Genomic DNA, 10,729 nt, shown 5'->3' with positions numbered 1-10,729 from the left:
TAATGCACAGTTCTGCGTATGCGGTTGTGCTAATGCCCAAGGTCAACATCCCTTCTATCATCTCTTTTTTGATGTGTTAAGTTGATCTTGACCTTTTCTGTTTTGGGTATCTTACAGAACATATTACCTGTTGTACTATGGCTGGTTCTTAATAACTTGCTACATGCTTTCTGATATTTGCTTGAGGTTTTGGGGGGTTTTTTTGGTTTGTTTGTTTGTTTGTTTTACTAGAATTGAAATGTTTTGAAGCCTGGGTTTGCCACATTCCCATGTTGTTATGTCAAGCTGTTTGGAAAGAATCTTAAGCTCTCATGAGAATAAGCAAATATTATTTAAATGTTTAAATGGTGCAGCTGTTATATAGCCTTCAAATGGAAGCAGTTCTTGGAAAGAAATATTTTGAACATGCCTTGACAAACATAAACCTGTCCACTTTACATTAGAGTTCACTGTGCGCTTGAGGCATACAGTGAGGCAAAAACAAGTCTTTTGTATAGCCTAAAAGAAAAAATACGCTGTGGTGGAGCAGGCTAGCTACAGTAGCTGCGTCTGAAGTTTGGTGATATTCTAATTTTCTCTAGAAAAGATTACACAAATGGTAAGGAAAAAAAGACTTATTTCCTGAATCATACTCTAGCCTGCAGAGTCAGCACTTCTGGGAAGCAACCTGTGACTTTCCTCTACCCAGTCTGATTTTCCTGAGTAAACCAGTGTCTCCTGAGCTCTTGCCAATGGCAGCAGAAGCTGCTCCTGTCTCCAGGTAAGGCAGGGGGGTCGCAGGTGCAGAGAAGGCGCTTGTTCTGCGGGCGTCCGAATGCTCCTTCGGGGCTCTGTGCTCCCACCCCTAGAGGGCCCCCTCTTTCCTTTTGCCAAAACGAAACCAGAGGCACTAGGAAAAACTTTTGATGTTTTCCATTGCTACAAATGATTCAAAAAAATCCTCTGCATCCTCTGCCATTTTTGTGACATTTCCACCTTGTCGGTAGCCACTGGAAATCCGAATGGGCAAAGTTTCTTTGCATGGTAATACCTTCCTACCCAGTACCTTTAAGAAGTTGCAGTGACTCTGTTTTGCTTTTACTGGCTAACATTCAAGTAGTTTTAACTGAGGTTTTGGCACAGATAACAGCAGACCACATCGGACTGGGTTCAGCTTGTCCAATACCAGATTTCTGATAATGGCCAACAGCAGTAATCCGGAGAGCCTGCAGAAACCCCACGTACATGGGAGGCAGGAGAGAAATAATTCATGCAAAGAGGGGGACTAATCCCATATGGATTAGAATAATATTCCTTTTTGCATCTCCTGGTCATGATCACAAGATCTGGGCAGTTTCTCTTTATATAAAATATAAAAGATATAGAAAAGACTATATAGATATAGAAAAGTCTGTATATGTTTATCAGCCTATAAGAAATATCTCCCTTTTTAGTCTAGAGACTGTTTTTAACTTGTCAGTTAAGTTTGGGGTCTGTTTTTGCCTTAAACCAGAGTTTCCAAGTCTTTATTTTGCATTTGCATACTTGATATAATCCATTTCTAGCTTTCCCCTAAAGCCGCAGAGTTTTCGTTTGACAGTGTGCATAGTTAAATCCACTAACTCCGAAATAAAAGACCAGATCCTTTACGAAACCGGGTTCCGGCATCAGTGTGGGAAAAAGCAAAAAATCTTAACAATGGAACAGGAGACGCTTTGAGCTGTCTGTGTACTTAATTATAGTCATTTAAAGTCTTGTGCAAAGTCTATGCTTGAAGAAGTCCTAAGCTATAATTAAGGCAAGCTGCTAACGATGGATCTAATTGGTGGGTTACAGACAGGCTCAGGTACCGCGAGCGGGGCCGTCACACCGGAGGTGTTGCAGGCGATTGCTGCCTGTTGATGCAGCTAATTCCCCACAGCTGTTCTGCCTGCTGCAACGACCTGCACCCGGTGCAGTGGGTGACTGTCAGGAGTTCTCACTGACTGACTTAACTGCCCAAATGTCATGGTCATTAGAGGTACCCATCCTTAGTGCTGGCTCTCGAAAGGTTTCTTGGAGCGCAGCTGCTTTAGCCCAATTCTGTGTTGAACCTGCACTATCAAGGGAACTGAGATGGGAGAAAGGATTAGAGCCTGCGGCCAGCTCTGCCCCCCATTCCCCCTCTCTGTGCCACCAGTCACGGGCAGCCTCACACCTTTCCGAAGGAATAAAACACGCAGCTGAGGCAAAGGTCAAATCCGGCACTGCTGTCAGGCTTGGTTGCATTGGTGAATCTGCTTTTAAAAATAATCGCCTTCCAAATGACCTGGATGGATTTTCATCTCTTCAAAATGTTAGAAACATCAAACCGTTACTGCAGAATGAAAGCGGAGTTGCCTGTGCTGGTGAGTGATGAGAACACTGTAATTCTCCTGAAGGAAACACCAGGTCCTGGCCGTTCCGTATTAAGGTTATACTTGCAGCTTAAACATAGCGTTTTGGGAACGTACCAGTCAAACCACTGAAATGACGCTGCTGCTACACACCGCAGTAAGCTGTGTACTGCTCTGGGATTACGAGGAAAGCATCTTACATGCTGCTTTTTGGACCGGTATTAAAACTTTTGAAAAATAGTTTCATCTAGATTTTTTTCATTATGTTCTTCCTCCTGGAAGTGTTAGTGAAACTGTGTTTCGCATTGACTGTAGCATCTCAATTTGTGTTTTGGGTTTGTTTGCTTTCTAAGGTAAGGGAGTTACTCATCTGTATTCTTGGTCTTACTCCCTTGTAACTGGTGACTGGTTTGTGGGGCTTTTTGTTTTGTTTTTTTGATAATGCTAAAAAAGATTAGGAAGTGTCTGGCCTCTGCACAGCAAAGAAGGCAGAGTGGGGACTCGATTCAGTATCTTGGAAGAGTTTAGGATATTTTCATTAATCTTTCCCTAATACAAACACTAGTGAAACTGTCTCCCCCCCCCCGTTACTAATAATCACCCCCTGCAATGGGAAGACACGTTGCAAAGGCCTGTCCCGCCCTCTGAAAATTGTCTTCTAATATTTTCATGTTAATTAAATTTTCAGTCAATGAGCTGTTTCCAAGTAGTGCCAGGCCAAGCCAGGATGTGCATTAGCAGGCTGATGGCAGGCACGGAGCGGTGCCGCAGGCAGCATCCCGCGGCGGTCCTCCAGGAGCCGGCTGCGTCGCGGGGAGCACTTAGGGCTGGCTCTGCTAAAGCACTTCTCGTCCTCCCGTCGCCTCCTTTGGGAGGCTGCTCCGTTGCCTGATAGATCTCCCGTCAGGAAGCCTTTCCTGCTCTTCGGTCTTACTGATCTCGTTCTAGTCCAATGCGTATAACCAACTTCTGACTGCTCCTCAACTAAAGAACAAACAACAACAACGCTGAACAAAGAAAGGCAGAAAGCCATCATGTTTGTAGCATATCAAGAATGGAGACTAATCTGTTTTTCAGTCTCCGTTTCAAAACTTGCAGAACTTCAGTTTTTAGCTAAATGCTGCCTGGATGTGTTTCAGGGTGACGGCAGCGGGGTCTGGAAGCTGCCTAACGTGAATCCGCGCGTAAATAAAACCGCTGGGACTTGCAATCCGTCGGTGACCCACGCGTGTGCCTGCGGCAGGCACCAAAGCTGGCGGCCTGCGAAAGCGGAGCGGAGCCTCTCGGGGCTCAAGGGAAGCCCGTGAAGCTGCGGTGTCGCAGGGACGCCGGGGCTGGGGGTGCGCAAGGGACCGTCGGGGCTGCCTCGCGCAGGGAGAAGGTGGCAGCTGCCTGCAGAGCCGCTGCCTGGTGCCGCGGGAGCCGCTGGCAGCCGCCGGGGCGCAGGAAGCGGCAGGGAGAGGTTTTCACAAGGACCTGTTGTTTGGTCGCTCAGATTGTATCAGCGTTGCTGGCTACTGAGAGGGGTTTGGCCTTTGGGTTTTGCTTTCAGCTTTATTTATTCTTGCCTGTTCTCAATTCTCCTTGTGAATGCCGATACTCTGAGTCACGCAGAATGATTTCTGCCTTCGTTTAAGATTCCTCCCAGCTTCCCTTCAGCTGCTCGTAGGCTGCCGCCTGCCCCTGCCTCCCCGTGCACTTTGCACGCGCTCAGCTTTCGGCGTTCCCTCGCTCGCCGGCTCCTTCGGCTCTGGCGGGCGAACGCCTCCATCCGTGCTAACTACGCTGTGCCTTCGGTTCTTTGCACAACTTGCTTTCGTCGCCTGACCTGTTCTGTAGCGTCCCAGCTGCTTCTGAAACATGTTTTCATGCATCTGAAATCTGGTGCGAAGCCGTAGCCTCTCCGAGGCCAACGCTGGCGGCGCTTGGAGCTAATGCGGTTAACGGGTTAAACGCAGGAACTGGGCATGCAGACCCTCCGGCCCGTTTCTGCTATACTGTGTCCTTCTGTGTCATTCTGGATAAACCCATCGGTCTGTCTGTGTCCTTGTTTTTCTGATGCATATTGGTGTTTAAATTATCTATGGTACCTACACACCAAACAAATGGGAATAAGTTTCCGAAAGCCTAAATTAAAGATGCAATATAGATAAGAAGTGATCGTGTAGCTCAGTGACGGGTAATCCTACGTGAATCGCTGAACTCTGCGGCACTCAAAAGCTTGTGTGTAAGAGATTTCACAAATCAATTAAAAAAGAAAAAGGAAGGGAGGTTGGGTCTCTCAGTACAGTGCTAAGTGTCGATTCCGGGGATGTCTTAATGCTCGTTAATGACTGTCCCTAATGGTATTCAAACACTGTACGTTTGCTTCAGCTTTTTTCAAAGTCCCGATGAGCCGCTCGGAGCTGCCTTAATGATGCGAATTATTTAGCACTCATTTGTATGCAGTACGCTCCTGCTTCGAAAGCGCTGCACAGGAGCCGGGCCAGCCTCAGCCGCGGTGCTGGTCTGTGCGTCTGCTGGTCTCTTATTTTTGTTTCTGCTCAAAGAGTTAACTTCTTGTACTGATCTTGTTTCTTTAAAGGTAATAGCTGCAAAGGGTTTTTAGTCCTCCTCCTCTCTTCCCCCCACCCCCATTACAGTAGCCACGAGCACAAATCCGCATCTGTGGGTTCTCATCTCCTCCTCAAGCCCTGCAAAAGTAGGACAAACCAAGCAGAAAATAATTTTTGTGTTCTTTTCTTTCCACTGCTTCGCAGCCCCTAACCACAGCTTCGGCAGTGCGTGACACTTCTCCCCAGCCCGTCGCGCGGGGAACCTCTGCCGCCTGACAGAGGCAGGACGCTGCGGCCCTTCCCGCGGTCCCAGCCGACGGAGGCCGGAGCAGCGTGCGAGGCTGCGGCCCGGTGACGCTCGCTGTAACGATGCCGCGGGCAGCACGGCGCGGGAGCCTGGCCCGCTGCCCCCGAGTCGGGGGGCTGCCGGAAGGTAGGACGTCCTGGATTCGGTCACGTACTCATTTTTCAATGTTTGACTTTATAACTTTAATATTTTTAATGTAATCTTCAACTTGGCTCAACTATGTTTTAACTCACGCTTTGAAAGAAAACGTGCAATGATATCACTCCCCCGGGGGGTCGGGGTGGGGGGGTGATTTTTGGTTCCAGCACAGACCTACAGCCCTCTGCTGCCTGCACGGGGTAACTGGGAGCCAGGGAAAAGTGCCCCTTCTAGGTGGACACGTCCCTGGGATGGGCAGAGACGTATCTTCTTGTCAGCTTTTTCTTTTCACGGATATTTGCTGGCAGCAAAGGGACAAGTGCCAAGACGTGGGAATAACAGGTTCACTTCCAAGCTCTGTAGCAGATGAGTCTAGAAGCTCTGTTGCCCTTCTCACTTTTAGGTATGTATATATGCATATTTAATAGAATATTTAATATTAAACGTATCTGTACAGTATTGCTATAGTATATGACCACTTCCCCTCTCCCTCTCCCGTATGGTCCATCTTTCCCCCTCTCCCGCCGGGGACGGAGGTGTCCCGGGGGGAACGCGGCGCTGGGTGCGAGTGCGGGGAGCCCCGGGGTGGGCGCAAAGCAGGAAAAGCAGCTTCGCCCCCCGGCAGCGCGGGGAGACGAGCGGGGGCACCCGGGCCCCTCGGTGTGCCGGGCCGTCCCGCCAGCTCATCGCGCACAAACCAGAGGCCAGGCTGCTCGGCTGCGCGTGCTGTTCCCGTCCATCGTGCCTGGGTGATGTATTCTGCACCCGTGGTTTCAATAAACGTCTTTCTAAGCTACTTTCTGCTTCAGCCCCCCGTGGGATAGCCGCTTCCAGCTCGGCCGCATCAGTACGCTGAAGACGTTAAGCCTGAGCGTGGGGAGCAGAGGAAAAGGAGACCCTCGCGCAGAGCATCGAGGAAGGCTCTGACCTCAGCCCCACCTCGGTGAAGGTGCCGCGTGTTACACCAGCCTCATCTGCGCTTTGCCTTGCACAAAGCTCTCTCACTTAAACATCTTAACTCTTCCTCCCTTTTATTTATTTTATTTGTTTCTAATGTGTCCACAGAGCATTTAAAAGGCTTGGTAAGGAGAATCCCAAGCTACTGCCAGGACCCGAGCTGGTGTTGGTTTCTAACACTGCTTCAGACGTGGGACGCTGCTATGTTATGGACGGTATCCTGGAAACTTCAACAGGGACACGGGGAAAAAAATCACTGTTCTGTGTTTGGGAGCGGAGTTTTGGGCTGTGCAGTAAGCACCCATCCTAACCCTGCCGGAGGAGAACAGCTCCCCTTTCCTAGCAGCAACCAGAGTTGTTGTTAATTAATGTCTTGCTGAAAACTAAGTCTTTGCCATCTGTTCCGCCCCCTCACTACGAATGCCACTCTCATTCTGGTGCTTATGTAATTAAAAATGAAAATATATTTTGGTAGAGTGCTGCATAGGCATCTGCGCTGCTTCTCCTGTGCCCGGTCCCCTCGCTCCCCCCGCCCCAACCCCTAATAAAAGCCAAAGGCGAGAATTGTTCGACCCTCCGGCAGCTTCACGCCGGAGCCGCGGTGCCGGAGCCGAGCCGGGGAGTGTCGCGGGCGCCGGAGCCGAGCGCGCTGCGGTCGAGCGGTGCCGCCTTCGGAAACCAAACCCCGGCTGCCGCGTTCACGGGAAACCTGCGGCAGGAAGCTGCCCCTTCGCCCGAAGCCGCCCCGAGTTCCCGCGGGGCGATGACCTGAATCTCGAAGGTGAAAAGGGAAAAGAGAGAGGCCTGGTCGCTCCGTAAGTGACGGCCTGACCTCCGAGCTCGGCCGGGCTGCTCGCGCTGCAAACGCGGCCTCTGCGGAGCGAAGGGTGGAGGAAGAGCGAAGAGGAGGGGTAGCTTTCCTGTAAGCGGGTTACAGCAATTACCGAGGTCTCTTACAGCAAATGAAGTTGTCAGCGTGAGTCACATTCCCTTTTTTCTCTCGCTGCCAAGTTTTAGGCAGTAACGAGACAGAGGGAGGAAAAAAAAAGCGCAAAAGCAACAATGGAGAAAAGTTGAACTGAAACAACCCTTCATTCTGGGTATTATTTGGCGTTTTAGTTCTGATGGTACATAGAGATAAAGGGTCTATAAATATCCTGTCTGCTGAAATTCCTTATCACAACATCGCCTGTCAGCTGAACAAATAGGTTAGGTTTGCCAAATAATACATAATTACATATGTAAATACAAAATTACAGATTGTATCCCTGCACCGCGTGGAGTGAAGGTCTGATGGCTGCAAAGGACAGCAACCTTTCCTGCTTCGCCGAGAGATGCCCAGTCCCAGGGAAGCAGACGACATGTGCAGCTGCTGCTGCCGAAGCGCTGCGAGCTCCCAGGCTGGACTGAGCTCAGCGGCGAGATATTTATCTGACCAGCTAGGCGAGATGAAAGCATCTTCTGACAGTTTGGGGAGTATCGTAGCATTTAGCTCTGTTTAGCAAATGGCTGGGAGCTTTTCTGCTCTGCTTTAGAGCTTTTAATGAAGCATTGTGATTCCCATTGTGGTCAACTGTTTGACACTTTTATTATTACTGGTATGCGCAGCGTTTTTTAATGTTTGACAGCTGGAGAAAGAAGTATTTTGTGCATTCAAACTTTTAGCACAAAGCTGCTGTTTTCCCTTCTGCCCTTGCCTTTGTCTTTTATTCTTGCTGATGCAAATCAACCAAAGACAGAACTGATGAAATTACGTTTGTTTACTTTTTAGTTGATGGTAAGAAGACAGAGCCTGCCCTTTATGCAAGACAGAAACAGAGAATATGAATGTTTCTATGATGTTTCGAGAAAAAGATTTTTTCTTAAGTATAAAAGGCATTTTTTTGTTTCTTATGCCTTGATTTATAAGATAATGCACAACTTCCTAACGTATGTGGAATAAGAATAGAGCAATGAAGGATGATTAGCAATGGATTACATTTGATAAGCTTATATCTGGTTACTGTAGTAATTCAGCGGTATAAATGCTCATAGCACATCACAAAACAAACACATCAGGATAGTCCTGTCCATCGCAGCAGGGCCGCCTCTGATCGCTGTGACAGCTGCACAAAAGAGCCCGCTCCATCCGAGGCTTTAGCTTCATACAGATGCAAAAATTATTGGGTCCTGGTTCGAAGATACTGGTGCAGCGATGGAGAGCAGGAAGCGCTGAGAGGTAGGGCTGCGGAAATGGGATACCCCTGGTTGTTTTGGTGAGTAATGCTCGCGTCTCGGGGATTGTGTAATACCCTTTTTTGAGCGCTCGTCCTGCGAAAGGCGGCCTGCCTTTGTGCCTCCCCGTAGCGCAGCGTGTTGCAGGGAAGACGACCCTGCGCACGTTCCCGGCTGTCAGCAGCCGCGTGGAAGGTGGTGGGACAGGGCAATCGGGAGCACGGAATAACAACGGAAAGATCTCGGGTGGGCTGGAAGGCAGGAGCAGGAGAGGAGAAAGGCGACGAGCAGGCAGGAGGGGCGAGGAAGGGGGAGGAGGTCACTGCCCCACCACAGCTTTTCCTCCCGTATTCCCGCCGGGACAGGGAAGAGAGCGAGAGAGGCTGGAGAAGGCAGCAGAGCTGTCTGGGGGCTTCTCGGCAGCGCAGGCAAACGTCCCTGTTCCCCAGAGGAGACGAGAATGAGGGAGTGACTTTACGCGGTGGCCGAACCAGGCTCGTGGACGGTGGTGTCGACGGGGACGGCTCTGCGCCCAGCCCCGCTCTCTCCGCGCAGGTGCGGGGCTTGTCTGGCCCTTTCGACGAGCTCCTTCAGCTCAACAAACCGGGAGAAATGGTGAAGCACCGGCCCGGGAAGGGGGAGCGCCGGACACGGAGGACGGAGACCGAACCGCACCGAGTGCAGAAACCAGGGGTGGCTCGTTTCCCCCAGCAGCGTGGGGAGTGCTGGGGATGCCCTGCTGCTCTCCCCGCCTGACCTCCCCCCTCTCGCAGGCGGTGCTTCCCCGGGAAGGGCCCAGGCGAGCAGGGGAGGCCCGGGCGAGGGCAGCGACCCAGGGCAGGAGCAGCTCTGGGCCGGCCGGAGCCCGGGAGGAGGCTGCAGGGTGAGAGCAGCGCGGGAGGGACCAGGGAGGAAAGCAGAAGTGTTCAGACGCCCGGGCTGCTGCAACAGGCACTTGAAAAATGCCTGGATACAAAGCAACAGCCTCATCTTGCTAATCCTATTCTTAGAGCTTTTCTAATGTGTCTGTGTAGCAGCCCCTAAAGGAGGAGTCCTGTTTATCTCCCTGCTGTAGGTATAGATTCCACAAATTGGGATTTGATAAGAGGCTAGCTGCTGCATTTTTATTTTCTGAGACAAGAGGCAGTAAAAGCTGTTCAGTCCATGCTGCAAATGTATCTGTATGTTGGCACTTACCCAGCTGCACGTCACAAAAGTAAATGGGGCAGGAGAGTGGTACAGTGGCCCTATGTAATCCATTCCCTGTAGCAGGGGCACTTCCCCTCACTGCGGGAAAGGCCGGCACGATCACTGGGCTAATAAACACTCATTTCTTACTGCAGCCTACGGGCTTTCCCGACTCATAAATCCAGGCAATTTGTAGTTGAATTGCAATTAAATATCCACACACATTTCCATGCCATGGTCTGGTGCATAAGGCGTAGGCCTAAGTTGCTGGACATCTGCTGTCTGCTCTCCCACGCTTACTGCTTGGCAGACGCTAAGTCACTTAATCTTGCTCTACCTCCATTAATGGCACCTGTAAAATGTGATTGCAGAGCATCATCCTCCAGATAGTATGCCATATCCTTCAAGAAGAGCAGCCTTCTCTCTCGCTCGCTTTTTTCTAAGCATCCATAACTGCAACAGTCAAAAATACTTTTCATTGCTCTTGGTCTTTCTGTCAAACAATTTCCAGGCCAGGGATTCAGTTCTGGCTCTTTGGACGTCAGTGGGAAATGTGACGCCCTGCTGAGAAGTTGGTTGGGATGCAGGACACTAACAGATCGCTGCAGCAGTTTTGTGTCATTTGTACGAGACCCAGAGTTTCAGCAGTGCCGTCAGGTCAATGTAGCACTTGACGACAATTGATGTCCTGCCCTTATAAAAGGCATCTCTTATCATTAGCTTCTGCAAATCTGAAGTAGGAACCACTTACATCAGCTAAGACAAAGTTAACGTGAGCTGGATAACTTTCCTACTGTTAAAACTTTCGAAATTAAAAAAGTTATGAATATCTTAATGATTTTAGCTAGATCTAGTGCTGGTGGCTGGAGAGGCCATCGTTCTGAGGTTCAGTCTTTGCCCTAATCTAGCTGATAACATTTTAAACTCTGCCATATGCACCATTTTAGCCATTTAAAGGAGTAGGAATCGTGCGCAGTTATTATCCATCTTGAATTTCCATACAGGAGGATCACCAA

At 49.8% G+C, this 10,729-nt stretch overlaps 1 long non-coding RNA gene across 1 annotated transcript; it reads left to right on the top strand.

The window, feature by feature from the left end:
- Positions 1-574: 574 nt before the first annotated feature.
- Positions 575-8,786, top strand: LOC135330208 (uncharacterized). The gene is made up of 5 exons (XR_010392058.1): positions 575-760; positions 5,114-5,342; positions 5,663-5,757; positions 6,164-6,303; positions 6,420-8,786. It is a non-coding gene; the product is annotated as an uncharacterized LOC135330208 (long non-coding RNA).
- The last annotated feature ends 1,943 nt before the right edge of the window (positions 8,787-10,729 follow it).

This window comes from Dromaius novaehollandiae, chromosome 17, assembly GCF_036370855.1.
Source record: "Dromaius novaehollandiae isolate bDroNov1 chromosome 17, bDroNov1.hap1, whole genome shotgun sequence".
Classification (NCBI taxonomy): Eukaryota; Metazoa; Chordata; class Aves; order Casuariiformes; family Dromaiidae; genus Dromaius; species Dromaius novaehollandiae.
Note: the sequence above shows the minus strand (reverse complement) of the source record. Positions and strands in the feature narration are given on the sequence as shown.